The sequence below is a fragment of the Humulus lupulus genome, chromosome 1, assembly GCF_963169125.1.
Source record: "Humulus lupulus chromosome 1, drHumLupu1.1, whole genome shotgun sequence".
NCBI classification, from domain to species: Eukaryota; Viridiplantae; Streptophyta; class Magnoliopsida; order Rosales; family Cannabaceae; genus Humulus; species Humulus lupulus.
This window is the reverse complement of record NC_084793.1, coordinates 11,315,321-11,337,831: the sequence shown is the minus strand read 5'-3', so window position 1 is coordinate 11,337,831 and position 22,511 is coordinate 11,315,321. Positions and strand designations below refer to the sequence as shown.

The window sequence follows — 22,511 nt, the reverse complement described above, 5'->3', positions numbered from 1 at the left end:
TCATAAAGAATGCTAACATCTTGGTGACTTAAGTTTCGGCACACTTTGCAGGGACACAATAATTTTTTTGGATAATTAGCCTCTTTCTCTATTGTCTCTACAAAACTCTTAGCGCCTTGCTTATACTCATCTGAGGCTCTACAATTAAATGAAAAATATATACTCAAAATTATTAGAGAAAGGTATAACCTATATATCTATGAATTTATTAACTTAATATTAACTTAGTCCTCAATTCTTATTACCTGTTGAACTGTAACCAACTTTTATCAAACATGATGTCCAAAGTTGGTAATAAGAGCCTATATATCTTCCTTTTTGAAACTTTTCTTCTGTGAGAAGGGACAAGAAGAAAACTAACATATATGAAACAAGAAGTACAAAAGGCTATGCTATATGTGTATGCCAACACACAATAAGTACATTCATACAAGTATTGTCGTTCTAATGAAACCAGTCAAACAAACAAACAACAGCAAATAAGCTGAGTTTGATGAGAAAAGAGGAGCCATGGATGAGTGCGTAGTGACTTTGAACGATAGAAAAGGATTGTATTGTATTGATGAGTTAGGATGGTGAATGTTGGAGCTATATATATAAATACAGCTTTGGTTGGCTCACATTCATATATATATATATATATATTATATTATATGGTTCATTAGTAAGGTCTCGAAGTAGCACGGGAAGGTTCAGTACAACTTAGTTTTATGTGCTGTGGCCAGTGTTGGCTCCACCAGGTTCAGTATGATTAAATTGATTATGATGAATGTGGCCAGTTAGTGGCTTGATTTCTTTATTAAAAAAATAAAAATAATTAATATAATTTGATTTATTTATCTAAATAATACAGAATAGTCCTCTGTTTCCATAATATATTCCAAATCCCAATATCATCAATATATGCTAATCTTTGGTTGTTAATGGTTTAATGTATTATTGTCATATTTTTTTTATATTCTCAATCATAATCTTATAAGGGCCATCACCGCTACAAGATTTAGTTCTAGTTTTATGGTAATTTTCAAATATGTTCAAAACCCATGGCTTGATTGATTTGATACCTTGATGATCATATTTTGGGCAGCATTATTAGTAGATCTGCCTCTGAATTACAAACAGAAAAATAAAATCTTAAAGATTTGATCTCTTTAACAAGAAAACCAACTCATTTTTCATCTTCTCCCACTCGACCTCAACACAATATATTTATATTGGTGAAGCCTAAGTTCCAAGCCTAATAATGAGCAAAAACATGACCAGAGGCAAAAGAAATGATACAGACTGACACTGCTAAAACTGTGTGATAAGACTTCATGTCATTCATTCCCCTCTTTGGTTTGTAATTTTGAATCTTTTTTATTTGATTTTTGGTTTCAGGCTGAGGAGGTTGTTGCAGCATCACTTTTACAGTTAACAGATTTGACATCAAAAACTGGTTACAACCACTCTTCTATTAAGTATCAACAGGCAAATGAAACTTACTTCTTGTCTTAAGTTGCTGCTATTTTCAAAAACTTTGCTTAATTGCTTGATTCACCATCACCCTGATCAGTGCTAATAGTATAGCCGGCAGTACATTATCATTTTCGTATTATAACTTAAGTTGAAATTTTGAAGGTGATCTTTCAATTAGATGTCCTCATCAACCCATTTACTTTAGAGTCTGCTAATTAGTTTCTAGAATTGGCAGTATTAAGCTGATTGGGATATGTTTATGTATACATATATATCTTAACTGTATTATGATTATGTTTCCTATGTTTTTATTAAGATTATTCAGCATGTAAATTCTTTGTATTTATTGTCTTTCTTATCTTATTTTGTTCAGTGCCCACTTTTGAATATTAGCTATTGTCCCCCATCAGAGGTCGATCTGTCAAAGGGACAGAATCTGGTGAGGATAGTAATGTGGTAAAAACTAACAATTAAGATGCTAAGTCTTGAAAAGTTTAAATATTCCTAATCATTTTCTTTTGTTTCTCCTTCTGTAGGTTATTGTAGTTTATAACCCCCTGGGATGGAAAAGAGAGGATGTTGTTAAGATTCCAGTGAGTAATACCTTAACCATGCACTTTCTCTTGTTTCATTTTCTTATGAAAGAAGAAGCATCCAGAAAAATTTATTCTGTATTTTCTTTTTCTCTTTGATTTAGTTCTTAACAATTATGTAGGACCCCAGAAGCTGCTTAGTAGTTCTGGTATCATTAGGTATCACTTTGTCAAGCTGTTTTGGCACTACATATGGCCAAAACATACACAATGTGCTTGATTTTGGAGCCACTGGAAATGGCACCAATGATGACTCACAAGTATAATTAACTTTTCTATCCAACAATGTTCTAATTCAGGTAAATTATTAGTATTACACACATTATTATATCAAATCTCTTTAAGTAGTAAATTAATCCTCCAAGTCCTTTTGTTGAGATTTTTTAAAGTGTTTTTCAGTTAGATTTTTTAAAGTACGAGAGGAAGGGTCATTAAAAAAATGCAAAGTAGTGGTGGAAACAAAAGGAACAATTACGTAATAATTTGAAGAGTAATGATATGTGTACTCAAAATATGCACTCAAATATTATATATAGTGATATGTCACTAGCAACCTATCATCTACCAACATCAATTCAAACAACACACAAGTTTTCTTCCTTATCTCCGCAGCACACAAATTTCTCAGATCCTACTTCACTAAAACACACAAGTTCTCAACCTTCCGTTATCACCACAGCACACAGTAACAATCCCAGAACCTACTACACTATGGATGAATATTTAAGATATTCAAACTCCTCTAACATTTGCATAGTATTAAAAAAAAAGTTAGAGGCATACCTCTTACAAACTATTGCCACAAAAGTTTCTTTGAAGTTCGTCTCAACACATAAACACCTTTACAATGTAATAAGATATAATGAAAGTGAGTCAAATTTGAATTAAATAATTAAATAATAATGGAAAGAGGGAAAAATAAAATCTAACTAAGGTATGAATGATAATATTAAAAGTTTATATACATTTTGTTTTTCCAATTGAAAGTTGATATAAAGGTATGAATATTAGTGAGTCAATAAATATAAATTTAAATAATTAATTATCACATATCTTTCTATCAATGATAGTGAGAGCATACTAGCTAACAAGTGTACCAAGCAATAATTAGAATGAAAGTGGCATTTTCTTTTTCTTTTGTCTAAATTCAATATGAGAGATATTGTTCAGTCAAGACATTATATTTGTTGACTGACTCTATTATATATAAATATGTATATATATAAATATTTATATGTCTATATAGATAAATTGAAAGAGACATTTAATGGAAGGAGGATGTAAATGGTACCCAAAACTCTTCTTATCTGTGAATGCCTTTAGTTTTTATGCACGTCTTTTGGTAATTATTATTGAATCATATTTAAATAATGTGCAGGAGGTTATCAATTTTCCCAAAAGGGAACAATGTAGATTATTTGTCGATGTATCTAGAGTTTGCTGATTCAGAAACCTTGTCTCCTGGGTGGACTAAAAATGTCCCCTGTTTTACCATGTCTGTTATTAACCAAAATCCTAAATTAACAGTTAAAAAAGGTTGGTTTTGCTACTTATTCCTAAGTTGATATCTAAATTATTAGAAGTCTCATTTTAGTCAAGGTTCCTAAACTTGTTAATTAAATGTTCATGTTGTCGTTTTTTACAATATTATTTTATTTTTGTGTGAAACAATGCTAGAACTATTGTGCTATTATATTGAACGGGGTAAGTGTTTGAGGTATATATATCTATGGACCAAAACCATTAATTTTATAGCTACAAACGAAAATCGGAATGAGAAGGATATGAGTTTACCAACCTGGTTCAAATGTGCTGCAACACAAGGAAGAACCAGCAAACCAGACTCACCAAATGCACCTCCAAGCTTCTCTACAACAGCCACCATTACAGGCAAAGTTTTCTACAAAACGATCTCGCGGATCATTACTCTTGCTAATTTTCTAAAACCAAACAGATGTCTATATATAATTTATACATGTATATTTTTTTTTATGTGGAATAAAGGATTTTAAAAAAGGAACCTTAAACATTTAAGATAGCTAATTGGGATAAATGTATCATCTGGCTTGCAACAAGTACAAAAGCACTGGAATTTTCCTCCTTGGAAAAAATTGATTGATCACCACCAGAGAGAGCTGAGAGGCTCTTTATAACCAAAATATTAAATGCTAAGAAGATGAAATGCAGAACCCTGCAATACATGAAAATAAGTCACTTGACTGTAGATGGCCACTTATTTGAGACTATAACATTACTACTAAGCAACTCGGTGATTAAAATATCCAAATGGATTATGAAACATCCACTGATCTAGAACTATTAAAACCTCCGCTGAAGACAATGTCTATATATACTCTAATGTGCGAGCCTTGTGTACACGTAGTAACCTAAGATTGCTGACAATGAATAACATATAATAAAATTAGAGTTTGAACATAATAAGGGTCGAAAATTATGATGTTTCCATCGATGGAGAATTCGAGAGAGGGGCTGGGCCCAAGAGGTTTACTTACCGCGAACTAAGCCAGGCAACAAACAACTTTTCCCAAGATGGGAAGCTTGGAGAGGGAGGCTTTGGATAAGATTAATATCCAACGGAGAAATCTAAAAACTATATCGTTCAATCAATAGAAGACATAAACAGAACCAAATCAAAAGTTGGAAAATATTCAGGACTCACTTCTATAGGAGAGACTTCGTGAGAGAGTTGATTGGAGGAGAAAGAACGTCGGGCTAGGTTGCTTGTGCCAAAGCTTCTCATCAAGAATTTATGAGAGTCATTGAGAAAGAATGATGAGCGATTTAATCAGATCACAGGGGGATTAAGAAAAATTGAAGAAAGAGATCGAGTGTTTGGGAGAAACTGAAAGAGTGATTGAAGAGAGAGAAAGAAATGATGTAAAATGAGCCCTCTGCAGTATATGTTTTATTCGGGCCCTAATACTCAACATTCCATTGAAAGCCCAATGTACCAATTAGTTTAGTGATATAAAAACAGCCCAGTAACATTCCGTATGAGATCTTTATCAATAACACTTCTTAAAAAATGTCATTTTTCAATGTAATATAAAGTATAAAATGTTGTAGTGTCAGTATTTTCAACAGCCTCCCTCAAGCTTGACTCAGCTTTTATGTTGACGACAAGCTTGTTCTTCAAATACTTGAATTGCTCGATTGATATGGCTTTAGTGAAGATGTCAGCAGTTTGTTCCAACGTAGGTACAAAACGAATTTCAATCAGGCCTTGTGCTATCATGTCTCTGATGTAGTGTACGTCGACTTCAATATGTTTTGTTCTACTGTGAAATACTGGATTCACTGATAGCTGCTTAGCTCCTGCGTTATCACACCACACTACAGCTGGAATTTTGTGTTTTAAAGTAAGCTCTTTGAACAAAGAATGGAGCCAAGCTATTTCAGTTGCTGTTTGGGACAAAGCACGGTACTCAGCTTCTGTGGATGATTTAGCTACAGCCTTTTGTTTCCTTGAGCACCATGTGATCAGATTTCCTCCCAAGTATATGCAGTACCCTGTTGTCGATTTTCTATCATCCAAAGAGCCAGCCCAGTCGGCATCACTAAAGCATTCGATTGCCCAGGCTTTTGATGGTTTAAACAGTAGACCTTCTCCTAGTGTTCCTCTCAAGTAACGAAGTAGGCGTTTGCATGCACTCCAATGTCGTTGAGTGGGGCTATGCATAAATTGACTCAATTTGTTAACTGTAAAGGTTATATCAGGTCTGCTCAAGGTGAGATACTGTAAGCCTCCTATAACACTACGATAGAATGAGGGCTGATCAAACGGTTTGCTGTCATCCAGACTCAATTTTATGCCTTGAGAAATTGGAGTGGGACTGGGATTGCACTGCATCATGTTCGTCTTTTTTAGTAAATCAATCGTGTATTTCAGTTGAGACAAGTGAATACCATGGACACCCCGATTGATTTCAAAACCCAAGAAGTAATGCACCGGACCGAGAGTCTTAAGTGAGAAATATTGTTGCATTTGGTCGATGACAGCATGAACTTTCCCTGCATGGCTCCCTGTAAGAATGATATCGTCGACGTAGACTAGTAGATAGAGTTCAACATCATGACTTCGAAAATAAAAGAGTGAAGAGTCAGAGACAGAGTTACGAAAACCAAGCTTGCAGAGAACCTGTTTGAGTCTTTCGAACCAGGCACGTGGTGACTGTCGAAGGCCATAGAGAGCCTTTTGGAGCTTACAAACATGATGAGGCTTCATGAGATCTTCATACCCGGTTGGTTGAGTCATATACACTGTCTCAGAGAGTGTACCGTTTAAGAATGCATTATCAATATCCACTTGTTGAATATCCCAATTGTTTGATGCAGCTAAGGTCAAGATGATGCGGATGGTTGAGCTCTTTACGACTAGGCTAAAGGTCTCGAAGAAGTCGACCCCTGGTTTCTGCTGAAAACCTTTTGCTACTAGGCGTGCTTTAAGTCGTTGAACAGTGCCGTTGGAGTGTCGCTTTATTCGAAATATCCATCGATGGTCAATGACACTCATGTCAGGTGTGCGAGGAACCAATGTCCAGGTCTGATTCTTTTGAAGTGCGTGGAACTCAACATCCATTGCCTGTTTCCAGTGAGGACTCTGTAGTGCAGCAGCTGTTGTATCGGGTTCAGTTTCAACAAGCAATGCTAATGGTGTGATGGGAAAGGCAGTGAATATGCGAGGCTTGTGTATGCCTGCCTTGGCTCGAGTAACCATGGGATGGCTTGGTTTAGGTGGCGTAGGTTGATGAATGGATGGTGTAGGTGAGATAGGCAGCTGGATATGTATTGGTATGGTGGAGTAGGATAAAGGTGATATCTGGGTCATCTGTGGTGAGGTTGAGTTCAGACGTAGTGAGAGATTTGGTGATGCATGTGTTGGAAGGACTTTGGAGCTTGAAGCGGAGCTTTCTTGACGTGAAGGAGAGCAATTAGTTGCATCAGCGGACACCCCAATACCATGTTCAGACGTCACAACAGGCACATAGGACAACCACTGAGGATATTGACTCGAAGAGAACGGAATATTGGCATGAGCAGATGGATAAGTGAAGCCATTTTTGAAAGGAAAATCTGACTCATCAAAGACAACACTACTGGCGACATAGACTTTTCCCGAAGCATGGAGACACAAATAACCTTTGTGATGGGGGCTGTACCCAATGAACACACATTTAGCTGACCTGAATTGAAGTTTATTTGTGTTATACGGTCTCAAATACGGGTAACAGGCACAGCCGAAAACACGTAAGAATTTGTAGTTGGGGGTGAGACCAAAGAGCTTTTGTATAGGACTCTTATGTTGTAAGACAGGGGTAACCAGATGGTTGATAAGAAATGTGGCCGTTTGGAAAGCCTCCCACCAAAATTTTTAAGGTAAACTGGAATGTGCTAATAGAGTGAGCCCGGTTTCGACTATATGTCGATGTTTCCGTTCAGCTCGGCCGTTCTGCTGATGTGTGTGCGGACATGGGTGACGAAAATGAATTCCAAGATGGGTAAGATGAGGAGAAAACACACGGTACTCACCGCCCCAATCACTTTGTACAGTTTTTATCTTAGTGGAGAATTGTCGTTCAACAAGAGATTGAAAATGTTTGAAGACTGTATGTGCTTCGGACTTGAGACGAAGAGGGTATATCCAGGTGTAACGGCTATAATCATCAATGAAATGAATATAGTAACGATAGCCATGACGAGATTGAACTGGTGAGGGTCCCCATATATCTGAATGGATTAGATCTAGTGCATGTTTTGATTCTTTTGGTGAAAGTGAGTATGATTTATGGTGGGCTTTTCCCATTTGACAACTAGAACAGAAATGAAAGTCAGATAGAGAAGAACATTTTTCATTGATGAGCATGCGTTTGAGTACATTTATATTGGGGTGGCCTAATCTAAGATGCCACAATTTTGAAGGTTCAACAGAAACATGTAAACAAGAGACAGACTTAGGGACACTAGACGGATAACCAAGATGTGTAGACTTGTGACGGGATGAACATGATATTGGTGAGGTCAGATGATAGAGTCCATTGCTAACCTTCCCGCGAAGAAGAACCCTCTTCGAAGCTATGTCCTGCACAACACATGAAGATGGAAAAAAGGTTGCAGAGGCATTATTATCTTTTGTGATTTGAGATACACTCAAGAGATTCTTGGCAACATAGGGAACACATAATATATTGTTTAACTTCAGAGAAGTGGCACCATCATAAGATTGCAGAGATGAATTGCCAATATGAGTAATGGGGAGTTTAGTACCATTACCTACGGTTACTTGAGCCTTACCACCATATTCAGATGGATTGACCATATTGGAGACATTATCAGTGATGTGATTGGATGCACCACTATCTATATACCAGTTAGAGTCATCTGGAGAGGGTTGCTGCCCAGGAGTACCAGAGTTGGCAATGAAGGCTTGCTGGCCATTGTCTTGATGAGGAGACCGTGGTGGAGGCATGGGCTGAGCAGTGAAGTTGGCATCAAACCGATGGTAGCACTTGGCCGCGGCATGACCGGAACGATTACAAAGTTGACAAACAACACGATTGAAGTGAGGATTACGACCCCTTCCATGTCCACGACCGCGAGGGTTAGGAGGACGTCCGGACGGAGAGTGAGGGAAAGGGCGTCGACCACGCGAGGCATACTGAACCGAAGGGAGAAGAGCATCGGTGGTGGCAGCAGTTTGCTGATCGAGACGCATTTCCTGGCTTTGGAGAAGGAACTGTACTTCGGACAGGGTAATGCGATCGCCACGAGATGTTAGATTGACCACGACGGAGTCATACTCAGGGCCAAGACCTCCCAATATGTAGAGAATGAGGTCATCGTCATTGAAGACTTGTCCAGCAGCCGTAAGGCCATCGGCCAGCGATTTCATTTTGAGAACATAATCGTGGATAGTCATAGAGCCCTTCTTAAGTGATTGAAGATGAAACCGAAGCTGGAGAATACGGGCCCGAGACTGTGTAGTAAAGAGCGACTCCAATAGAAGCCAGAGCTCTGCAGAAAAACGACAGCGTAACACATGGCCTAACATAGCCTCTGTGATGGAGTTTAAGAGCCAACTCAAGATGGCTTGATCTGTACGAATCCAAAGAGTATAGGAAGGATTCACCTGAGGTGGGATCGACGGTGGCACCGGAGCTGTAACAGGTGAGGGAGGAGCTCCACTGACTAAGGAATTACCTGCAGAGTTATCAAGGAACTGAGGTGGACACGCACGGGTACCGAAGAGAAAGCCATCCAAATCATGCGCACGAACGGCAGGAAGGACCTGGGAGCGCCAGTAAGCGTAGTTGTCACGGTCAAGGCGGATGGTGATAGGAGCTAAAGGTTGAAGAAGAGGTGCTGGCAGGGGTGGAGGCGCGGGAACGACGGGCGGCACCGGAGCTGGAGTAGTTGAGGGAGGAGCTCCACTGACTGAGGAATCACCTGCAGAGGCCATGGTGGCTGCTGATACCAAATCAAAAAGATATACAAAAAGGAAAAAGAAGAAAAGTGCAGAGCCTGAACAATATTGTTGTGTACGTTGTATTTTCTTAATTGCAATATGGGTGTACAGTGACTATTTATAGTACAAATAAAGTAGAATTTGTTACAACGGCAATATTCCCTAGCACTATGATTGGTTGCTTTTTGTGCATGGTACTGTGCTTCTAGAATTCTCTAATGCATATACAAAATGACCATATGAATCACGTGTGAGATATATCAGTATTTTCAACAATAATGAAGGCTGAGTACCTTACTATATATGCAGCTAACGTTCATTTTATTTGTAACGAGCCGGTGATGGGGATGATTAAGTATGATAGATCTTGAGTTTTGGGATGATTTGGGGGTGGTTAGTGCTTGGTAGGTGGCTGTCATGAAAAATCCAGCACCATTGTTGCCGGCGCTAATGGTGGATGCCGGTGGTGGTGCTGGTGTTGGTGGCCGAAGTGATGGTCATGGCGGTGATGAGGGTAATGCCATGGCTGCCTTGGTGAGGGATTTTGGGTTCAAGCATGGCTCGGGTTGGTCATGGAGGCTTACCGTGGGTGAGGGAGGCAATCCTTAGGTGGTCACGTGCATGCTCATGCATGTAATCAGTTGGTTACGAATGGTTACAAGTTGGTAACTTAAGGAACAAAATTGGTAGTTGGCCCCAAAACTTTGGAATTTTGTCGCGAGGCTCGGGATTAGACACCCCAAAGTCTAAGACCTGATTTTTGAGGGTCAGGATTAGAAAATTTATCTAAGGGATGTCCAAGTTTAATAATTTTTGAGCAAGTCAAAGAAATTATTACTTAAGCTTCAAGAAATTCTAGGCTTGGGAATTAGTTCTAAAATTTAGATTTGATGGCTTAGAATCATCGAAATATTTTCGAGGACTTAGAAAATATTTCAAGAAGCATAATATTCTTTTTTTCAAGTCTTAAGATCAAGAAGTGGGCTCGGGGCTCGTGTTTTGGACTCGAGTATTGGAAAATAGAATTTTAAGAAATAATTGGAGTTTTGATTTGAAATTTCGGGCGTAGTCTCAGATAAAATTATTATTGGAAATAATAATTTTCTAAGTTGAGTTCGGGATTTTGAGAGGGGTATTATGATCATTTTACCCTAAGGGCTCGGGTTTGGGTCAGGGACGGGAATTTCAGTTTTGATTTTAAAATTCCCTTATATATATTTAAAATCTTAGTAAAGCATAAACTAAGACATATTGTCCCAATAAGATTATAGGGTCTAAACGCAATCGAAAATACTCACAAATACATAATTCACAAAAGCTAAGGACATGAGGTAAGGAAGTATACACCAAGAGTAACTTAGTTGTTGTTTAGTTCAGTAAAGTTGTCGTGAATGCAATATGTGGAATATTTGTGTTTGCCAAGGGAAACCTTATGAGAGTGGGCCCCATATAGTCGTACAGTGGGGTTACCCACTAAGCCAGTAAGTCATCGTGTTTTAGCAAAGTGTATCCCTTGGTACGGGAGGAGAGTATTCTCTGGGCCGTGGAGGCCACACGGGGATCATGACCCCATAGATAACTCGATGGCTCAGTTATATGTTTTCAGTATATTACACAATACTTTGACTTATGTGAATGTTTTAGGCATGTTGCTCGATGTATAGTTTCCAGTTGTGCATTACTGTTATGCAAATTTGTAGAATCTTAAGTCGTAGCTAGCTTCCTTACTGAGCGTTATAGCTCATCAGTTACTTTGTGTGTATAGGTAAGGGCAAAGCTTAAGGAGCAGTGCAATGATCTGGAGGGATTTCTGTCTGAAGTATGCATATTATGAAAAAGTTGACCATCAGGGTTCTGTTCAGTTTTCCGCTAAGTTCTGTAACAGTTTTATCAATTTCATGTTTACTAGTTTTATTTAAAGAAGACCTTATGGCCACAGACAATTTCTTAAGTTACGTGTAACTATGTTTTGTTTTTAAAACTATGGGATCCCATCCAAACACTGTTTTATTTCAAAGTACTCAAATGTAAAATTTTCTAAAGTTTGCTTAAAGTTTATTTAGTTCTTAACGTCTGATTTTTACCAAAGTTGACCGTAAGAGTTCAATTGATCCCAGATAGTCATAATCGTATTTCAGTGGGTCTAGTTAAGAAAAGTCGGGTCGTTACATTATTACTATTATTTTTATATCTCTTCTATATTAAAAAAATGTTTAGATAAAAGAAAATTTTGATTTTAACGATTTATTTTGTTAATTTTAACGAAATATTCTAAATATTCAACGAAATATACCAATAAAATTAACTTGAAAATAGAAATTTACACTACTACAAAAACAGGATTTCCCGACAATGTTTAACTGCCGCTATTGAGCAACGACGACAGTCGACTAACTGTCGAATTTGCCTATGCCAGTGTAGGGGTAGCTACACCGACAATTATTAGGTGTCACTGTTGCTGTCTACACCGACAATTATTAAGTGTCGCCGTTGCTGGCTACGCCGACAGTTATTAGGTGTCGTCGTTACTGGCAACGCCGACAGTTATTACTTGTTGTCGTTGTTGGCTACGCTGACAGTTGTTACATGTCGCCGTTGCTGGCTACGCTAATAGTTATTAGGTATCGTCATTGCTTGCAAAAAAATTATTTATTTTATGTTAAATTAAAAATTATGATTTAAATGAAACATTTATATACAAATCTAAAAAATTATAGATTAAAATAACAAAACTTATACAAAGTATTTACAAATAATCATTTACTCTAATAAAAATTACAAATAAAATAAAACACTAAATTCATTGTCCAACAACATATATTTCTTATTCTTATCCTTGTACTCACTCTGAAAAACAACTGAAGTGAAAACTACCACAACATATATGAAGTTGTAGTGATTAACTTAGCTTAGCTTCAGATATTTACCACAACTGAAAAAGGCCTAGGGGTTATCAGATATTTAAAGTTGTAGCGATTAACTTAGCTTCAGATCTTTACATACATACTTCTGGACAGATAACTTATGATGCGACACCTCTTATTCAGAATTTCATTCTTTCAGATGGGCCTTGATCAATGATGGGGTCAATGGGAGGTGGTTGTGCCTCCCCCGTTTGCTGGGTTTCAGGGTCATTTTCCGATTCTGTGTTCGTGAGGGGGATGTAGCCTTCTGGAAATGGTGGCGGTGGTGGGGCTGGCGCTAGTTGCATAAATGCCAAGTGACCTCTCAGTAACAGATTAGTTGTGACATATATAGTAATAACTATACAAAACAAATTGAAGTTTATTTATCTACTTAATTTTATTTATTTAACAAGCAGTAATATATTAAAAGCCCAAGAGTTTATAGTAATTATCTATAATCGAAGTAGAATTTGGGAATTTTTAAAAGAAATATAGCAGTATCATCTCAAATTTCAAGTCGCAACATGAGACAATAATCTCAACAATGACAATCCATGATAAGTAGACAAAAAATATACGACAACAAGCATACAATCTCAAGTCTCACCCTAGCAAATAGCAATGTGGATTAAGCTCATGCTGAGTCAGTCTGAACTCTAGACAAACCAATAATAATGGGATCTTAACAAATAACACAGTCAACATGTAATGTATATTTCAAGCATCTACGCTTCTTGATAACATTTCCTAAAATTCCTTTCAAATTCTACCACTTGCCTTAAAATTTTCACATTCAAAAAAAGCAAAGTACCAATTGAACTTGTTACTTGCTGATATTGGAAATTGCAAAATATAACAGTAAATGCATACCACAGAATAAATATCATCAAATTAAAGTTAAACGGCCTATGCACCCTTTCAAATGCCTAACATACCATTTGAGTACGTAATTTTTCTAGAGAACTTTCCCTTTGGTCAATATAGATTTATTTGAAATGGAACCTATTATATTAAAAAGGGTGGGAGGCAAGTCCAATAAGATGTCTTACCATATCCTATCTTCTCTGACTTTGAGGCAGCAGTTGTAAAGGCCTTTGATATGTAGTAGAGAGCACGCCCTGCAACATTTATAAACAATCCACATTAAACATATTGCCCTCTAACTGCCAAATTACTTTACAGGGGGAGCAAATGATGAGAGTACATACTCAAAAGACCTGTCCAATGCATACAAGAGTTTATCTATTTACACATTCAATAAAAATTCTATTAATTCTTGTTAATGATAATAAAAGATCAGTGGTATTATCGACTATTTATTTGTTTCTCAGAAAATGAATAATTATTTAACGTTTCAAGCAATTATCAATAATGAAACATACAAATATATATTAACAAAAGAACAATACTCGATCAAATAATCGGTAACACTAACAATGTTGAGTAAGACCAAGAATGTATAAATTCATAAATTTATGTGTAATACAATAGTTTATTAGACCTATGATATCAATTTTTAAAAATAAATGATAATCATATGGTTAGATAAGCATAATCGACAATGATCACAACAATCTTAGTTCATAATTACAAAGTTAATTAGTATTATTGTTGATCTTAGATCAATCTAACAACTTTATACCCTTAATTAGATGTTAAATAATTATTAATTAATGAATCATACTATATAAAGCTATAATCACTTATAAAAATTAAAAAGAATTGTGTATTTAAATTCCTTAATACTTTTACCGACGCAATTTTATCTTTTACCAGCGCGTTTATGACTTTTACCGGCGTGTTTAGAAGACTTTTGCTAACACAACATCATAATGCGCTGGCAAAAATACCACCGTCAAGTGAAGGTTTGTATAAAAATTACTTTTGCCGGCGCAATAATGCCTAGTGCGCCGGCAAAAAGTAGGCCATAAAAAGTGTGCAAACTTTTTCCGGCGCATTTCGTAATTACGCTGGGAAAATCCACTTTAGCCGGCGTAAATTTTCGCTTGTAATAGAAAGATTTTTTGCAGGCGCAATTCGTGAAACACGCTGGTAAAAGTTTCTTTTGTCGGCGCAATTCCGAAACACGCCAGCAAAAGCTCCGTTTCTTGCAGTGTTTTCTTTTCTAGGGTGGTATAAAATGTCACAATCGTAGTCATTAAATAACTCTAATAATCAACACTGCCTTATATTTAGCACGTTTTGAGTGAAGAGATATTTCAGACTTTTACGATGAGTGTAGATATCACAATAAGTTCCATATGGGTAATGCCTCTAAATTTTCAACATAAACACAACTGTTGCCAATTCCAAGTTGTGCATCAGGTAATTATTCTCGTAACACTTTAACTGTCTCAAGGCATATATATGCCGTGTTGCATCAAAACTCTAGGCAATATATTGGGCAAATGCCTAGTTATTAGCTAATGCCCCTAGTTGAGAGCCAAGGCCTTAAATTATTAGTATTCCTTATTGAAAAAAATAAGTAATATTTTTTAAAACAAAATATCACTTGGCTATTTATTTTAAAATTGGTCAAATAATCAATTGTGCCGACCTGATCTAAGCTAATTTTCCGGGGAAATAGCAATGGTTTCAACTTATACTAATCAACAAATATATATATGTTAATTTCAACTATGATGAAATGAAGATTAAATGCTCATCTATAAAATCTTTCCAGAGTATATACCCATATATAGCTTTAGTCAATTTTATCTTATTATTTCTTGATAATCCTTATATATAAGGTTGCGTGTCCTGAAATGGGATAAGGCGGCAATATATGACACACAATTGAAATTAAACACACGGAACTGTTCAAAGTCAAAGAACGTGGCTTTTGACTTCTCGAATCTATTATCTATATAAACACCTTCTTTCTCTAACCCAAAACTCACTCAAAAATTTATATCACCACCGAAGCAAAACATACATATATACACCACACAGAGCTAGAGCAAGAGATCGAAGAGAAAAAAGAGGAGGAAGAAATGGAGGATATATGCCCTGCAACTGGTAATTAGTCCTTATTATATAGCTAGTTAGTTAATCATTAAATTAAACAAGCACGCATCTCAACCAGCATTTTATTTCTATATATATTTTTTAAAATCAAGTTAATTATAGGCTTTAATTTATTTATTAATGCTAATATATATATATAAATTTTGAAGGTAAGAGCTCATGGCCGGAGCTGAAGGGAAAGAAAGGAGAAGAAGCAAAGGAAACGATAGAGAAGGAGAACAAGAATGTGAAGGCCACACTAGTCCTGGAAGGATCTATTGTGACTCAAGAGATCAACTGTGAGAGGGTTAGGGTTTGGGTTGATAAGTGTGGCATCGTCACTAGAGTCCCTGCCATTGGCTAATTATTAAGCTACCTAGCAATACTTCATTATGTCACTACTTTCAAAAATAACATATATTTATGTAATAAGTTGATGTGTTACAACAATAATAATAATTCTCCGAGTGGAATAAAGTCCCAATCTTCAAAATTATCATTTTTTAATATACATTTTAGAAAATTATCATTTTTATATATCAAAATAAATAACATATTTATATCCGAGGCCCCATAATTTCAAGGGAAATTTACAAAAATACCTAAGGTCTTAAAAAAATACTAAAAATATGGAATCTGTAAAAATTTACAAAAATACGGAGTGACATAATCATAAATACATGGTTTTTTTTTTTTTTTTGTAAACAAAGTTTACAAATTTGTAACAATACCATTTTTTTGTAACCAAAGTTTACAAATTTGTAAGTAGAATTTACAAGTTTGTAACTATATGTTACAATTTTGTAAATAACATTTACAGACTAAATATAAAATTGTAACAGACGATTACAGAACCGTAACAAACTGTTATTCGTTTTTTTGTAAAATTCCATATTATTCAATTTTTTTTTTTTGAAATTTACAGTGCTAGGTGTAATATTTGTCTTGGGCCTCCACTACCTACAGACCGGAAAGGTAAAATCATATATAGTTATAGGAATATTTACAATTATATACATATAATATAAAATAATTACAAAAATCACCTACAAAATTTTATTTATAAAAGTACATTTCCACATCATCAAAAAACCGGATTTAAAAAATCATATACATGAATTGGAAACATTCATGAAATCCCGAATTTCCCATTTTTCTAGGTTTTCAAAAGTAACATTTTGGTTACTTATAATTGAGATTAGTTAACAATTGGTTGCTTTTTCAATTTTTTTTAAATTTTTAGAGCATATTATTTCATATAGATTTTGGTTATCTCCAAAATTTATTTGGTGAAACTTTTTTATCTTAAAATATTGATTAGTTTTTTTCGGTTATATTATATTGTCTTATTATATAGGGAATATGACTATTTGGTACCTTGTGTTTTATCGAAATACAATATTGGTACCATATGTTTTCAATAATGCTCATTTTGTACCATGTAATTTGAAATTGTGCATATTTGGTACCCTGGACTCAAATTTAAAGAATAATATTTTATCAATATAACCAAACCGTCCTCAATTATATGTAATTAATTAATTAAATTTAAATTTAAAACTCATATAATTAATGAGAATTCTGGAAAGATCTATTGTGACTCAAGAGATCAACTGTGAGAGGGTTAGGGTTTGGGTTGACCATTGTGGCATCGTCACTAGAGTCCCAGCCATTGGCTAATTATTAAGCTACCTAGCAATATATTTATGTAATAAGTTGATGTGTTACAATAATAATAATTCCTACTTGAATTAATGTTATTATCATCATCATTTAATTAAGTATTATTATTATTATTATTATTATTATTATTATTATTATTATTATTATTATTATTATTACAGTCGTACTGACTTATGTAAGTACCGCCAAATATATATCTTCTATATAAATAGTGTGTAGATAATGGAATTTTTTTGTTTTAATAATTTTTTATTTTTATAATGTGAACTTTAACAGAATATTCTTATATTTAACAAAATATTATTATATTTAATGATGGATTTTAAACTTAAATAAAATTAAAAATTAAAAAATTAAAATAGGGTATTTTTGTGGTATTTTACAATAATAATTATTTAAAAATAATAAATAAAATAATTAAACAAATTAAAATAGGATATTTTTTAGATATTTTACAATGATATTTATTTAAGGGTTTATATTTTTTTGGACCATGTGTTAACACAGGGTCCAAACAGGTAATGGGGAAAAACACAGGGTCTAAAAATGTATAAACCCTTTATTTAAAAATAATAAAATCATACATTTTATAACTTAAATAAAATTTAACTAAACTTAAACTTAAACTCATGTATTAGAATAATATCATATTAAACATGTTACACCCAGATTTGGAGAATGAGAACGTTGATTTCGAAACTCAGGATCGTAAGGCGTATGCTCGAGATTAGCACGGTCGTCATGAGACCCGCAAGTCAGGGACAGTCTCACTAAGGCAGCAAGTGGCAACCTCAGATTGGTGAGCTCGGGAACTACGTGGTCTCAAAGTTGCTCTGGGTTATATGTTAGGTTTGCAACTCACAGTAGCAATGATTCAACACTTGCATAAACTTCTTAATTCATTTCCTGCCCTCAGACAAGACGGTTCGAGCTCGAGAGATGTAAGCTCGGAGAAGATGTTTTCATCAATAATTACTTGTTGAGAGCATATGCGAACAAAGATAACGAGCTCGTGATAGGCAAACAGTCTCGAAGGCACGTGAATCTAGCGTCCCAGCTCGTCGGTTGTGCGTGAACATATTTATTGTTATAAATTCCCTATGTTTAAGGGACCTGATGTAATTTGTTATTAAATCCCACATATTATGGGATATTACCGCGTACGTGATAACTCTATGCATTTAATGGAATTATATGATTTGATTTGTAGAATAACTTCCCGAAATATGTGGGAAGCGATTCAGAAAACCCCTCTATAAATAGAGTGGGATAATTCATTTGTATGGACCGAAGGATTGATATTGGAAAAACTCTGTATAATTGCTTCCAGAAAGCTATCAGAGAATTCCAAAGAGTTAATAACACAGACTCATGGACTAGGAAGATTTTAACTGCTGAACCACGTAAAAGATCCTGTTTACATTTTTTATTCCCTTTTCGTATATTTTTGTTTAATTGCTCTTCTTCTTTAAGTTGACAAAAAACGACGTCAACAGTTTGGTGCTTACATTGAGAGCAATTAAACAAGACATGAGCCTGTTTAGTGAGAAAGCCTCTCAAATCATCAATGGTCGTTGCAAGTAACCCCAATACAAGTGAGCGACCACCTGCCCCCAGGCCTGACGAGGATATGTATTACAATCCTGGAAGGTATGTTTCAATTGTGGTACTTGAAAATCGTCAAATGCACAAACAGTTGGCAAAAACAACGAGACGCAATGAAGAGTTAGCCAAGGAGGCTGCTAGCACCCAGCCTCTTCCTCGGAGGCCTAGGGGACGTCCCCGTGGGAGCACGACCGCCAGAAGGGCAGAGCAGGTGCTACCATCGGCATCCCCGCCTGTTCAGCCAAGGCCCCGAAGGAGTAACCGGGTTGAGGGTACTGCCAACCCGACCGCAGAAGCACAAACAGGAATGGGAAATAACCGAGCCTCCTCAGTGTAACGCCCTAATTTCTCATAGATTACCGAAAACACAGCGTTGGGTCATAATCGTAAATATTACTATTTTATTTAATAAAAACTTAAAAATAAATACATGGATCCATGGTTTTATAAAAATAAAATACTTGTCTTTAACATGTTAATGAACAACAATTAAATAAAACTTTAAAATAAACTTAAAAATAAATAAATAATTTGGCCCGCTTGATCTTGCTCGACTATATGGTCCCCAACGAATACATCACGAAGCTCTTAGGTCCCACTCTCCACCGGCCTTTCTATCCTTAATTTCCTGAAATAACAACATCATAAGGAGTGAGATTCTAAGCCCAGTAAGGAAAATACAAACAAGGGTTAGTCATATAATCAAACATAACATAATTCACAAAATTCATGCAAACAAAAACATCTAGATCATATCATAACTTAAGTCATAATTCTAAATCATAAATCATATTCTAAGTCATAAGTCATAGGTCATAAGTCATAGATCATAAATCATAGGTCATAAATGATAACTATAGGTCATATATCATAATCATAACTAAAAAAACAAGTCAAATAAAATAAAAAAGATAAGTGTTTATACAGGGGTGGCAATTAAGCCCCAGAAAAAAGTCAGTCATACAACGGACATAGGTCCGTCATAAAGTTTTGGCAACCGAGCCTACCGGACATAGTCCGTCATACATCATTGGACACCTTAGGTCCAGACACACTTACCCCTTTATTTTACTGAAATGTTAGGTCATACAAACATAACCTATATCATACATTACATAAACTTGATCATAATACTAAACTATCTAATTTTCCTTACCAACACCGGGATAATTGAGAATAGATGCGGGACTTGGAACACTCCTAAAACCAGCAATAAAAATGGCGAGTATTTCTAAAGGAAAGAGATGAAAGGAATAGAACTAAACCACCAAGAGGAAACTTATCGAAAAGACACCTTAAGTTCAAAGAACTTGAGAACCTAACCACAAAACAATAACAAAATTAGAACCTGAATGAAAACTAAAGAAACTAAGGAATCAAACAGAATTGAACTTAAGAATAAGGGTACCTTTATTGACCATATGGATTGGTATATCCCAATACCGAAATGCACTAACCTCACTTCCCAAAGTGTTTTATAAAGCTTAAGAATAGAAAAGCTTTTTCCCAACACAAGTGTTTATCACCCTTATGGTCTCACTAGCACCTTGGAGTCTGATCACAGCTGAAGAGTAAGTGAAAGGGCTGGGTCATAAGTCCTATTTATAGAGTTCTAGGAATAAAAAATCTTCTTTTTGGCTTGAATAAAAATAATGAATTTAATTGAAGATATTTGAATATTCATCAATCAGAGGCTGAAGACTCGGTCAAAACTATCAGAGGTAGGTCTAAGGAGTCAAAGTTGGTTTTTAAAAATTAAGAACAAAAAAAAAATTAATATAGGCGATATATCGCCCCTATGCAGCGATATATCAGCTGCCCCCTAGTCCCGAGTCTTCGTTCGTACGATCGTGCAACGTCAACGTGTTTTTCGTATTCATCGTTAGGCAATATATCAGCTCTATTGCTGCGATATATCGGCATACGTGATTATTTTAAACACGTAATTGTACTTTTTCAGCATAATTAAGGTTGGATAAATACTTTGACTGAGTCAAACTACGACCCTAAAAGTTTCTGGTGAAGACTAAGTCTTATATTTCCTTATTTTATCATTAAAATAATAATTCCTTAATAATCATGCTTATGACAGGTGTCATATTCCTATTGGCTCCATATAAACCTTAGGTTATAATAAGAAATATATTTAGGATCAACAATATTAATCAAACCTTATGTTATAATTAATATTCTTAAACTATAGGTTAAACTTATAAAATCCATAACTATTGCTAGGAGTTTCCAACTAAGTCCTGCTTTGAACCAAAATCCACGAAATCTAAAATACTACAACTACTACTATCTAGCTAACAAAGTAAAATTCTGGAACACTACAATTCTCCCCTACTTAAAAGAATTTCATCCTCGAAATTTACTTACCAAACATTCCGGGATACCGCTCCCTTATACATTCCTCCAATTCCCATGTGGCCTCCCTTTCTGTGCTATTGCTCCACAAGATTTTAACCATAGGAACACTTTTGGACCTTAACTCCTTAGTTCCCCGTTCCAGAACGCGTACAAGTCGTTCTTCATAACTGAAATCTTGTTTTAACTCTAGAGCCTGGTAATTGAGCACATGGGATGGATCTGATATGTATTTTCTCAACATCGATACATGAAAAACATTATGCGTTTTAGCTAATGATGGCGGTAAAGCCAACCGATATGCTACATGCCCTACTTTATCCAATATCTCAATAGGACCTATAAACCTCGGGCTTAACTTTCCTTTCTTTCCAAAACGCATAATCCCCTTCATCGGAGAAATTTTGAGAAAGACTTGGTCGCCTACTGAAAACTCAACAGTTCGTCTCTTAGCGTCGACATAGTTCTTCTGGCGACTTTGAGTGGCAATCATTCGTTGTCTTATCTTTTCTACTTCCTCTGTTGCTTCTCTTACAGCCGTGGGTCCTAAGTATCGTCTTTCACCAACCTCATCCCAATGAAGTGGTGATCGGCACTTCCGTCCATATAGCATCCCATAAGGTGTCATTCCTATCGTCGCTTGATAACTATTGTTGTAAGAGAACTCTTTTAATGGAATATACTTGCTCCATGATCCTGAGAAGTCTAAAGCACACGCTCTTAGCATATCTTCTAATATTTGTATGGTGCGTTCTGACTAACCATCGGTTTGAGGATGAAATGCCGAACTTAGTTTTAACTTAGTGTCCATTGCACGATGTAAACCTTCCCAGAACTTTGATGTGAAAACCGATCCTCTATCAGAGACTATCTGTAGAGTACCATAATGTTTACTTAGTTAGCTAGCTAGTAGTAGTTGTAGAATTTTAGATTTTGTGGATTTTGGTTCAAACCGGGACTTAGTTGGAAGCTCCTAGCAATAGTTATGGATTTTATAAGTTTAACCTATAGTTTAAGAATTTTAATTATAACATAAGGATTGATTAATATTGCTGGTTATAAATATGATAATTATTATAACCTAAGGTTTAGATAGAGCCAATAGGATTATGACACTTGTCATAAGCATGATTATTAAGGAATTATTATTTTAATGATAAAATAAGGGAATATAAGACTTAGTCTTCACCAGAAACTGTTAGGGTCGTAGTTTGACTCAGTCAAAGTAGTTATCCAACCTTAATTATGCTTAAAAAGTGCAATTACGTGTTTAAAATGATCACGTATGCCGATATATCACAGCACTAGAGCCGATATATCGCCTGACGCTGAATACGGAAAACACATTGATGTTGCACGATCGTACGAACGGAGGCTCGGGATTAGGGCCCAGCCAATATATCGCCACAT

The 22,511-nt window shown here is 35.6% G+C and overlaps 1 long non-coding RNA gene across 1 annotated transcript; it reads right to left on the bottom strand.

The window, feature by feature from the left end:
- Nucleotides 1–116: 116 nt before the first annotated feature.
- On the bottom strand, nucleotides 117–3,947 carry LOC133785434 (uncharacterized). The gene is made up of 4 exons (XR_009871420.1): nucleotides 3,850–3,947; nucleotides 2,835–2,891; nucleotides 246–332; nucleotides 117–138 (listed from the first exon to the last, which is right to left on the bottom strand). It is a non-coding gene; the product is annotated as an uncharacterized LOC133785434 (long non-coding RNA).
- Nucleotides 3,948–22,511: the final 18,564 nt, after the last annotated feature.